General features: G+C 44.3%; 1 pseudogene; it reads right to left on the bottom strand.

Moving 5' to 3' along the window:
* Positions 1-3,916: 3,916 nt before the first annotated feature.
* LOC135270777 (small ribosomal subunit protein eS26-like) lies at positions 3,917-11,597 on the bottom strand (annotated as a pseudogene).
* Positions 11,598-11,638: the final 41 nt, after the last annotated feature.

Below are 11,638 nucleotides of genomic sequence, written 5' to 3'. Positions count from 1 at the left end.
GGCGGACACACGGGAGTGGTTGTCAGGAGTCCCATTTATGACACAGTAGTAACAGAGAGGAAAACAGAAATGGAAACGGTGAGGAAGTAAAAAGGAAAAGCAAAGAGCAAGAAGCACCTAGAGGGGGACGTGGGGAAAGGCGAGACGAGGGGTGTGTGAAGGGAGAGGAGTGAGAGAAATACAAGGGGAAAAGATTTCTATTCCATTAAAAGCAAATAATGCAGAGAGCCAGGGCGGCGGAAGGACACAGGAAGAGAGAAAGCTTGGAACAGACGCTGTTCTAGAGGAACAGAGTTAATGCAATCATGTAGAGGGCTGAGAAAAAAACACTCTAAAATATGACAAGGGAAGAGAAGAAGAAACAATAAGATAAAGGATATTTAAAAAGCATTTAACACAAATATCATAAAATAACCATACAAATAGGAAAATACCACTGTAAACGGACTGTGAGAGAAGACGGAGTAGGAATAAAATGGTGAAGAGGACAGATGAGAAAGAGGCAAACGTAAGGAACTGAAGCAAATTGCCCAATGAGTGAATGAGTGACTGTGAAATAGAGGAACGGGAAGGTGTGTTGGGGGTGGTGGGGTGGGGTGCTACCAGAAAAGGGGCAGAGAAAGACGCATTGTAACAATAGGTAGAGACAAATCTAAAAGGCTCAAGAGTTAAGAGATGTAAAAAAATTGAGAGACGTGAAATGGTAACTCCGTAATAGTCTGAGCACAAGATAAGAAGCAGGTGAGAGAATGGCCGGGCATCATCTAGGAGAATGTAGATTAAAGCAGGCAGCTGGGGAAACCTGAGGAGAGGGATGGGGAAGGAGAAGCGGCAGCCTGAGAGTAGGACGGACAGGGAGGGACTGCACAGCGCGGGAAGTGAAGGGGGTGAAGCAAGGGGAGAAGTAACAGCAAAGCTTCCATGGCGCCTCCTGCAGGCAAGGCATCCTCTAAACAGTTTACCCGGGCTCATCTGTTTCATCCTGACAAAGGCTGGGTGAGGTGAGTCCTGTTACTGGCCACCTTGCAGGGTGTTCTGTGTTTTCTGAGATTCTGAATTTTTCTGGCATCCATTCATCACAGGGCCAATTGTATTCTCTATATTTAATTTTCTGTATTCTTGATGCTGTGGCATTTGTGATCTTGCTGAGTGGGGACAGACTCCCCCTCCCAGTCCTAGCTGATAGCAAAGGATAGACAGCCTTTTGTTTTTGAGACAGAGTTTCACTCTTGTCCAGGCTGGAGTGCAATGGTGCCATATTGGCTCACAGCAACCTCTGCTTCCAAAATTCAAGTGACTCTCCTGCCTCAGCCTTCCTAATGGCTGGGATTACAGGTGCCCACCACCACGCCCAGCTAACTTTTTGTATTTTTAGTAGAGACAGGGTTTCACTATGTTAGCCAGGTGGTCTCGAGCTCCTGACCTCAGGCGATCCACCCGCCTCAGCCTCCCAAAGTGCTGGGATTAAAGGCATGAGCCACTGCACCTGGCCAAGTTTTTAGAGCTCTTTATATATTTGGGATACAGATCTGTAGGGGTTTGAGGGATCTGGGAGCTGATGAAAGAAAGATGGGACCATGGGAGGCACTTACACAGAGCAAACTGTACTGAGCGGGGCTTGGACAGGGCTGTATGAGAGGGAAGTTCCCCAGAGCATGAGACCGTCTAGAGGCTTGAAGGTGCAGGGGCCACCATCCAGAAGGGGAGGAGAGCAGGGAACCCTTGGAGAGGAGCCGGGAGTGGGGACCTCTGTGTCTAGGCGATGCTGCTCGGTAGCATCAGGGCCGTGGGAGCAGATGAGAATCTCTGGGTGTAGCAGCCTGGGTTCTAACCCCAAGGCACTATCTTACCAAAGGGTAATAACAGCTGTCAGAGGAGGTCTGCGGGGGAGGGGCAGGATGGGAGATGGCATGCAAGGCAGACAGGCTCTAAATGACTAAAGCGCTGCTTGTTTGGGCCATTTTAAAAATAAATAGAAGGGTCAGGCACTGTGGTTCACACCTGTAATCTCAGCACTTTGGGAAGCTGAGGTGGGTGGATCACAAAGTTAAGAGATGGATACCATCCTGGCCAACATGGTGAAACCCCGTCTCCACGAAAAATACAATAATTCCCTGGGCATGGTGGTGCACGCCTGTAGTTCCAGCTACTCGGGAGGCTGAGGCAGGAGAACCGCTTGAGCCTAGGAAGCAGAGGTTGCAGTGAGCCCAGATCGTGCCACTGCACTCCAGCCTGGTGACAGAGGGAGACTCAGTCTCAAAAAGAAAATAATTAGGTGAGTAAAAGTTTGAGTTTGGCACCAGAAAGATCTTAAGCTAATGGGTCTCAGCCTGAATCAAAGAAATCAACCGTCCAGGAGTCAAAACCTGGAGGCCGTCTTGGGCTCATTTATAACAACTGATCCCAGCACTTTGGAAGGCTGAGACAGGATGGCTTGAGTCCAGGAGTTTGAGGCCAGCCTGGGTGACATAGTGAGATCTGGCCTCTGTCTCTTTAAGAATAATAGTAATCATAATCATAATCTACATTGTATGCTATTTTGTAAAGGCTGGGCTCAGGGTCAGTGATAAAGCATCTTTAGGAGCCAGAATACTGCAAGATACTGCAAGGGTACAAACTAACATTTCAAAGCCTATTCACAGCCAGTGTATGTATTTAGTAGGGAGAGCCAGGAGAACAGAGAGAAAAGGAGAAGATTTGGATATATCTGTTTAGCAGAGTGATATATTCTGGCCGGTGGGTGTATGTCCCTGGCTATCTATAAAGCTTGGTGTAGATACCCACATGCAGTGAAATGTGCTCACAAGCACATAGAGCCCTCTTTCAGCAGCCAGAAGGTCATGTCGGACTAGGGTGACACATTAGCTGAGGGACAGTTGACACCAGTGAGGGCAGGAACTTCTCAGGTAAGGAAGAGGCACAGCAGCGGAGGAGGGGTTAGAATCACAGGCCATCTGGAACCAGGAGCAGAGGATCCATTTTTCTCCCAAGTGTGGCCCAACGGTGCTACCTGGTCCAGCGCAATTGGAGTTTTATCTCCTGGGTGTCAGAAGCGGGTCCACATTTGTCCCACAGCTTTCCATGGAGCACATATGTGGGTGGTGGCAGGGATGCGTCCATCTCCTGTGAAATTTTTCCTGAATAGAACACGTCAGTCAAATCTGTAAACCATTCCCATGTTATCCTGAATGCCGTCCATTAAGAGATGCCATCTGGTAGAGGTGCTCTCATAAAGGGAGTGGCCTTGTGTAATTCTCCAGAGTCTAGGCTTAGCCTCCCCTCAGCAGTAGTGACTAAGCACAGGCCACACCGGGAAACGGAAGAGGCGAGATGGTAAAGTTCAACACCCCTTCTCCAACTATGCCAGCTACGAGCCGTCACCCTTCAGTGCCTTGCTGCGCCCTGGTGACCTCTTTATCACCTCACTGGTAGGGGATGGTTAGCTTGTTCCCACCGCATGGTGCCTACCAGCAGTGCTTCCTGTGACTGAGGAAGGAAGAAAATCAAGCCTGGAGTATTGAGCGCAAGTCAGAAGTGGGCGCCATAGCCACCTAAGAGCAGAGGGATGGCCGCTACAGAGGTGCTGGAGTAACGCCAGGTTTATGATTTCTGTGGCTTCTCTAACTTTTTCATTCCCAATTCATCTACTTTTTTTTTAATAGATGCCTAACCCCCCTTTATTTCACACAGCTATGCAAATTGTGAGGCCAAGAATGACTGTAAACAATTAAGGTGTAATTTACATGAGTAAGCTTTCTTCCCCACGAAAATACTGTGTGTCACTTCACACTTGGTCTAACATACAAAATCCCCACCCTATCTGGCACAGATACACGCAACATGCAATATTAAGTACAATTTCCATTTTATTTTTATTGGAGACTAGTCTGTCTGCAGTCTTGAAAGCCTCAGCTGCTTATATGGGCTTTGGTGAGGGTTGAGGGGCAGCACCCACAGATCTAAATCGGGGTGGGGGTGTTCAGTCATCGTGGCCCTCATGAGATGGATTCCTGACTACTTTGCTGTGAATTGCTCAACTTACACAGTAATGGAGCTTCACATACAGCTTGGGAAGCACACAGCCATTGAAGACGCTCACTTCAGAAATGTCCCTGACTGCTGCAGCCCCCACTAGGTTTCCAATGACGAATTTCTTAATGGCCTTGTCCTTGGGCATGCATCGGGCACAGGTCATGCTGTGAATAGGCTGCACGTGGCCACGGCCCTTCTAGGCACCACCGTTGTTCCTTCTCTTGACATCTTGGAGGCACAGACTGGACAGAGCTAATTCATCTACTTAAAAAGAAGAACTGGGAGGAGATGGATCCAAGATGGCCAATTAGGAGCAGCTCAGGATTGTAGCTCCCAGCGAAAAAGCAAAGGGTGAGTGGACGCCGCATTTCCAGATGGATTTTTATTGCCCACAGAGCAGGAGATTCCCAGGCGGACGAGCCCCGTGGGTCGCCAGCACGGCTGTTTTGGCTGGTGCGGCGGTTCTCTGCACAAAATACACGGGTTGCGGTGCCATTGTAGCTGGCAACTGGAGCTCCTGGGAGACAGAATTGTCCATTCAACTGATAAAAAAGGAGACTGAAACAGGGAGCCAGGACTGGAGATTCCCGTGCAAAAAAGCGCCTCGAATGTCAGCGCGGCTGTTTCAGCCGGCACAATGGGTCACCGCATGGGAAATCACACAGATCCCGGCGCCTTTTCAATAGAAGACTGGAACACCTGGGAGACAGAGTCACCCGTTCAACTGAAAAAAAAAAAAAAAAAGGCGGGGTGAGAGGCAAGGAGCCAGGTGATTGGGCTCAACTGGTCCCACCCCCACAAAAAAAACAGCAATCTGAAATACTCTGGATTGAGAGTTTCACAGCAAGCACAGCTGAACCCGGGATGGTCCAGCTCTGTGGGGGAGGGGCGTCTGCCATTACTGAGGCAGTCCACCACTATGGAGGTAGTCCACCATTGCCAAGGCAGCCCGCCATTACAGAGAGAGTCCACCGTTACAGAGGTGGGCTGCCATTGCTGAGGCAGTTCTAACTATACCCATATAAACAGGACTGCAGGGAAGTTCACACGGCAGCTGGGCGGAGCCCACAGCAGCTCAGCAAAGCCTCTGCAGGCAGACTGTGACTAGGATGCCTCCTTGCTGGGCAGGGCAGCCCTGAAAAAAGGCAGCAGCATGACAGAAACATAATAAAGCCCTAACTCCCCGGACAGAGCACCTGGGGAAAAAAAAAAGGTGTTTATGAGTTCTGCTGCCACAGACTTAAACGTACCTGCCCAGCAGCTCTGAATGAGCAATGGAGCTCACAGCTCAGCACTTGAGTTCCTATAAAGGACAGACTGTCTCCTCAAGCAGCTCCCTGACCCCTGTATATCCAAAAAGTCACCTCATAAAGGAGAGCTCAGACTGACATCTGGCAGGTATCCTTCTGGGACCAAGATAGCAGAAGAAGAAACTGGCAGCAACCCTTACTGTTCTGCAGCCACTGAAGGTGATCCTCAGGCAAGCAGGGCCTGGAGTGGACCTCAGCAGTTCTACAGCAGAGGGGCCTGACTGTTAGAAGGAAAACTAAGAAACAGAAAGAAATAACTTCCTCATCAACAAACTGGATGTCCACTCAGAGACCCAATCTGAAAGTCAACAACTACAAAGACGACAGGTGGATAAATCCACAAAGATGGGAAGAAACCAGTGCAAAAAGGATGAGAACACCCAAAACCAGAACACCTCTCCTCCTACAAGGAATCACAACTCCTCACCAGCAAGGGAACAAGGCTGGATGGGGAATGAGTCTGATGAATTGACAGAAACAGGCTTCAGAAGGTGGGTAATAAGAAACTTCTCTGAGCTAAAAGAACATGTTCTAACCCAATGCAAAGAAACTAAGAACCTTGAAAAAAGATTTGACGAAATGCTAACAAGAATAAACAGCTTAGAGAGGAATATAAGTGAATTGATGGAGCTGAAAAACACAACACGTGAAGCATACACAAGTTTCAACAGCCGAATTGACCAAGCAGAAGAAAGGATATCAGAGGTCGAAGATCAACTCAATGAAATAAAACGAGAAGGCAAGATTAGAGAAAAAAGGGTAAAAAGCAATGAACAAAGTCTCCAAGAATATGGGACTATGTGAAAAGACCTAAGCTAGGTTTGATAGGTGTACCTGAATGTGATGGAGAGAATGAATCCAAGCTGGAAAATATTCTTCAGGATATTATCCAGGAAAACTTCCCCAACCTAGCAAGGCAGGCCAATATTCAAGTCCAGGAAATACAGAGAGCACCACAAAGATATTCCTCAAGAAGAACAACCCCAAGGCACATAATCGTCAGATTCACCAGGGTTGAAATGAAGGAAAAAATGCTAAGGGCAGCCAGAGAGAAAGGTCGGGTTACCCACAAAGGGAAGCCCATCAGACTCACAGCAGATCTCTCAGCAGAAACCCTACAAGCCAGAAGAGAGTGGGGGCCAGTATTCAACATCCTTAAAGAAAAGAACTTTCAACCAAGAATTTCATATCCAGCCAAACTAAGCTTCATAAGTGAAGGAGAAATAAAATCCTTTACGAACAAGTAATTACTCAGAGATTTCATCACCACCAGGCCTGCTTTACAAGATCTCCTGAAAGAAGCACTAAACATAGAAAGGAACAACCAGTACCAGCCATTCGAAAAACATACCAAATGGTAAAGAGCATCAGTGAAGAAACTGCATCAACTAACGGGCAAAACAGCCAGCTAGCATCAAAATGGCAGGATCAAATTCACACATAACAATATTAACCCTAAATGTAAATGGGCTAAATGCCCCAATCAAAAGACACAGACTGGCAAATTGGATAAAAAGCCAAAACCCATCAGTGTGCTGTATCCAGGAAACCCATCTCACATGCAAGGATACACAAAGGCTCAAAATAAAGGGATGGAGGAAGATTTACCAAGCAAATGGAGAGCAAAAAAAAAGCAGGAGTTGCAATTCTCATCTCTGATAAAATAGACTTTAAACCAACAAAGATCAAAAGAGACAAAGAAGGACGTTACATAATGGTTAAAGGATCAATGCAACAAGAGCTAACGATCCTAAATATATATGCTCCCAATATAGGAGCACCCAGATACATAAAGCAAGTTCTTAATGACTTACTAAGAGACTTAGACTCTCACACAATAATAGTGGGAGACTTAACACCCCACTGTCAATATTAGACAGATCAATGAGACAGAAAATTAACAAGGATATCCAGGACTTGAACTCAGACCTGGACCAAGCAACCTAATAGACATTTACAGAACTCTCCGCCCCAAATCCACAGAATATACATTCTTCTCAGCACCACATCACACCTACTCTAAAATTGACCACATAATTGGAAGTACATCACTCCTCAGCAAATGCAAAAAACAGAAATCATAATAAACAGTCTCTCAGACCACAGTGCAATCAAGTTAGAACTCAGAATTCAGAAACTAACTCAGAACCGCACAGCTTCATGGAAACTCAACAACTGGCTCTTTAATGTTGACTGGATAAACAATGAAATGAAGGCATACATAAAGATGTTCTTCAAAATCAATGAGAACAAAGACACAACATACCAGAATCTCTGGGACACATTTAAAGCAGTGTCTAAAGGAAAATATATAGCAATAAATGCCCACATGAGAAGCAAGGATAGATCTAAAATCGACACCTTATCATCAAAATTGAAAGAGCTAGAGAAGCAAGATCAAAAAAACTCAAAACCTAGCAGAAGACAAGAAATAACTAAGATCAGAGCAGAACTGAAGGAAACAGAGACACAAAAAACCCTTCAAAAAAAAAAATCAATAAATCCAGGAACTGGTTTTTCGAAAAGATCAACAAAATAGACAGACCACTAGCCAGATTAATAAAAAAGAAAAGAGAGAATAATCAAATAGATGCAATAAAAAACGATAAAGGGGATATCACCACAGATTCCACAGAAATACAAACCATCATCAGAGATTATTACAAACAACTCTATGCACATAAACTAGTAAACCTGGAAGAAATGGATAAATTCCTGGACACTTGCATCTTCCCAAGCCTAAACCAGGAAGAAGTCAAAACCCTGAACAGACCAATAAGAAGGGCAGAAGTTGAGGCAGCAATTAAGAGCCTACCACCCAAAAAAAGCCCAGGTCCAGATGGGTTCACAGCCGAATTCTACCAGACATACAAAGAGGAGCTGGTACCATTCCTTCTGAAACTATTCCAAACAATCCAAAAAGAGGGAATCCTTCCCAGATCATTTTATGAGACCAACATCATCCTGACACCAAAACCCGGCAGAGACTCAACAAGAAAATAAAACTTCAGGCCAATATCCATGATGAACATAGAGGCAAAAATCTTCAATAAAATACTGGCAAACCGATTGCAACAGCACATCAAAAACTTATCCACCATGATCAAGTAGGCTTCATCCCAGGGATGCAAGGATGGTTCAACATATGCAAGTCTATAAACATAATTCATCACATAAACAGAACCAAAGACAAAAACCACATGATTATCTCAATTGATGCAGAGAAGGCCTTTGACAAAATTCAACAGCCTTTTATGCTAAAAACCCTAATAAACTAGGTATTGATGGAAAGTATCTCAAAATAATAAAAGCTATTTATGACAAACCAACAGCCAATATCATACTGAACGGGCAAAAACTGGAAGCATTACCTTTGAAATCTGGCACTAGACAAGGATGCCCTCTCTCACCACTCCTATTCAATACAGTATTGGAAGTTCTAGCCAGAGCAATCAGGCAAGAAAAAGAAATAAAGGGTATTCAAATAGGAAAAGAGGAAGTCAAATTGTCTCTATTTGCAGATGACATGATTGTATATTTAGAAGACCCCATTGTCTCAGCCCAAAATCTCCTGAAACTGATAAGCAACTTCAGCAAAGTCTCAGGATACAAAATCAATGTGCAAAAATCACAAGCATTCCTAGACACCAATAACAGACTTAAAGAGAGCCAAAATCAAGAACGAACTGCCATTCACAATTGCTACATAGAGAATAAAATACCTAGGAATACAACTAACAAGGAACATAAAGGACCTCTTCAAGGAGAACTACAAACCACTGCTCAACGAAATGAGAGGACACAGATGGAGAAACAGAGAAATATTCCATGTTCATGATTAGGAAGAATCAATATTGTGAAAATGGCCATACTGCCCAAAGTAATTTACAGATTCAATGCTATCCCCATCAAGCTACCAATGACTTTCTTCACAGAACTGGGAAAAAAACACCTTAAACTTCATAGGGAACCAAAAGAGAGCCCGCATAGCAAAGTCAATTCTAAGCAAAAAGAACAAAGCTGGAGGCATCACACTACCGGACTTCAAACTATACTACAAGGCTACAGTAATCAAAACAGCATGGTACTGGTACCAAAACAGAGATATAGACCAATGGAACAGAACAGAGGCCTCGGAGGCAAGACCACACATCTACAAACATCTGATCTTTGACAAACCTGACAAAAACAAGCAACAGGGAAAGGATTCCCTGTTTAATAAATGGTGTTGGGAAAACTGGCTAGCCATGTGCAGAAAGCAGAAACTGGACCCCTTCCTGACACCTTACACTAAAATTAACTCCAGATGGATTAAAGACTTAAACGTAAGACCTAACACCATAAAAACTGTAGAAGAAAATCTAGGCAAAACCATTCAAGACATACGCATAGGCAAGGACTTCATGACCAAAACACCAAAAGTGTTGGCAACAAAAGCCAAAATAGACAAATGGGACCTAATTAAACTCCAGAGCTTCTGCACAGCAAAGGAAACAGTCATTAGAGTGAATTGGCAACCAACAGAATGGGGAAAAAATTTTTTGCAATCTACCCCTCTGACAAAGGGCTAATATCCAGAATCTACAAAGAACTAAAACAGATTTACAATTAAAAAAACAAACAAGCCCATTCAAAAGTGAGTGAAGGATATGAACAGACACTTTACAAAAGAAGACATGCATGAGGCCAACAAACATATGAAAAAATGCTCATCATCACTGGTCATTAGAGAAATGCAAATCAAAACTACACTGAGATACCATCTCATGCCAGTTAGAATGGCGATCATTACAAAATCTGGAGACAAGAGATGCTGGAGAGGATGTGGAGAAATAGGAACACTTTTACACTGTTGGTGGGAGTGTAAATTAGTTCAACCATTGTGGAAGACAGTGTGGCGATTCCTCAAGGACCTAGAAATAGAAATTCCATTTGACCCAGCAATCCCATTACTGGGTATATATCCAAAGGATCATAAATCGTTCTACTATAAGGACACATGCACACAAATGTTCATTGCAGCACAGTTTACAATAGCAAAGACCTGGAACCAACCCAAATGCCCATCGATGATAGACTAGACAGGGAAAATGTGGCACATACACACCATGGAATATTATGCAGCCATAAAAAACGATGAGTTTGTGTCCTTTGTAGGGACATGGATGAACCTGGAAACCATCATTCTCAGCAAACTGACACAAGAAGAGAAAATCAAACACCGCATGTTCTCACTCATAGGTGGGTGTTGAACAATGAGAACACATGGACACAGGGAGGGGAGCATCACACACTGGGGTCTGTCGGGGGGAAATAGGGGAGGGACAGCGGAGGGTGAGGAGTTGGGGAGAGATAGCATGGGGAGAAATGCCAGATATAGGTGAAGGGGAGGAAGGCAGCAAATCACACTGCCATGTGTGTACCTATGCAACAATCTTGCATGTTCTTCACATGTACCTCAAAACCTAAAATGCAATAAAAAAAAGAAAAACTGTGCTCCAAATTATAGTAGTCCCTTTATTAAACCTTCTTCAAATTACCTTAATTTGTATGTTACATCTTCATCATCCTGGAACCCTGACTGATATCGACCCCAGTGTGAGTTCTGTTGGGATTAGGAATTCTCTGAAGATAATTGTTTCTGTGTGTTGCTTTCAGCCATCTCTTAAGCTGAGGGAGGCAGCTGTCTCCATCACCCTTCTCTAATGAATAGATTTCCCCTCAGTTTACCTACAAGGAATATTACTTTTCTGAGGGTCCCGGATCTTGTACATTTCTTATCTCACCACCAGTTTGGTGGAGGCATTTATTCCATCATGTAGTCTTTGGAATTCTATGAAATAAGACATTAACAGGAGCATTTGTTCAGTTTTTTTCATTCTCCAATTGTGGTAGTTTTTATTCTATTCCGGCCACCTGGCCATGGATTTTTTAGCTTTGCTTTGTGTTTGCAGCTTTGAACAATGCAGAGGTGCTGTGCATGCTTTACTCTGGGGCCCCATGTTTCTGGAAAATGAAAGCCCAATAGCAATTCCATTTTACCCCCCCTTTAACCTAAGTCGTCTGGGAATTGCAGATCTTTGTGGGGTCCTACTTATTCCTGTTCCCTTTGGCAAGTGACATTCTTTGTACATGATTCTACACATTTCTCCCTCTGTCTCATGTTCTACCTTGGTCTCCACTGCCCATGTATTACCGTATAGAATCTGTTATCTTATAATCAAGAAAACGGCTTAACCAGATCTCTTCAGCCATGTCGTATGACCACTTTCATTCTTCTTTCATTTTCATTTTCT

The sequence above is a fragment of the Aotus nancymaae genome, unplaced genomic scaffold (assembly GCF_030222135.1).
Source record: "Aotus nancymaae isolate 86718 unplaced genomic scaffold, 86718_ANA_hifiasm-v0.15.2.pri h1tg000067l, whole genome shotgun sequence".
NCBI lineage: Eukaryota > Metazoa > Chordata > Mammalia > Primates > Aotidae > Aotus > Aotus nancymaae.
This window is presented reverse-complemented; position numbering and strand designations above follow the sequence as displayed.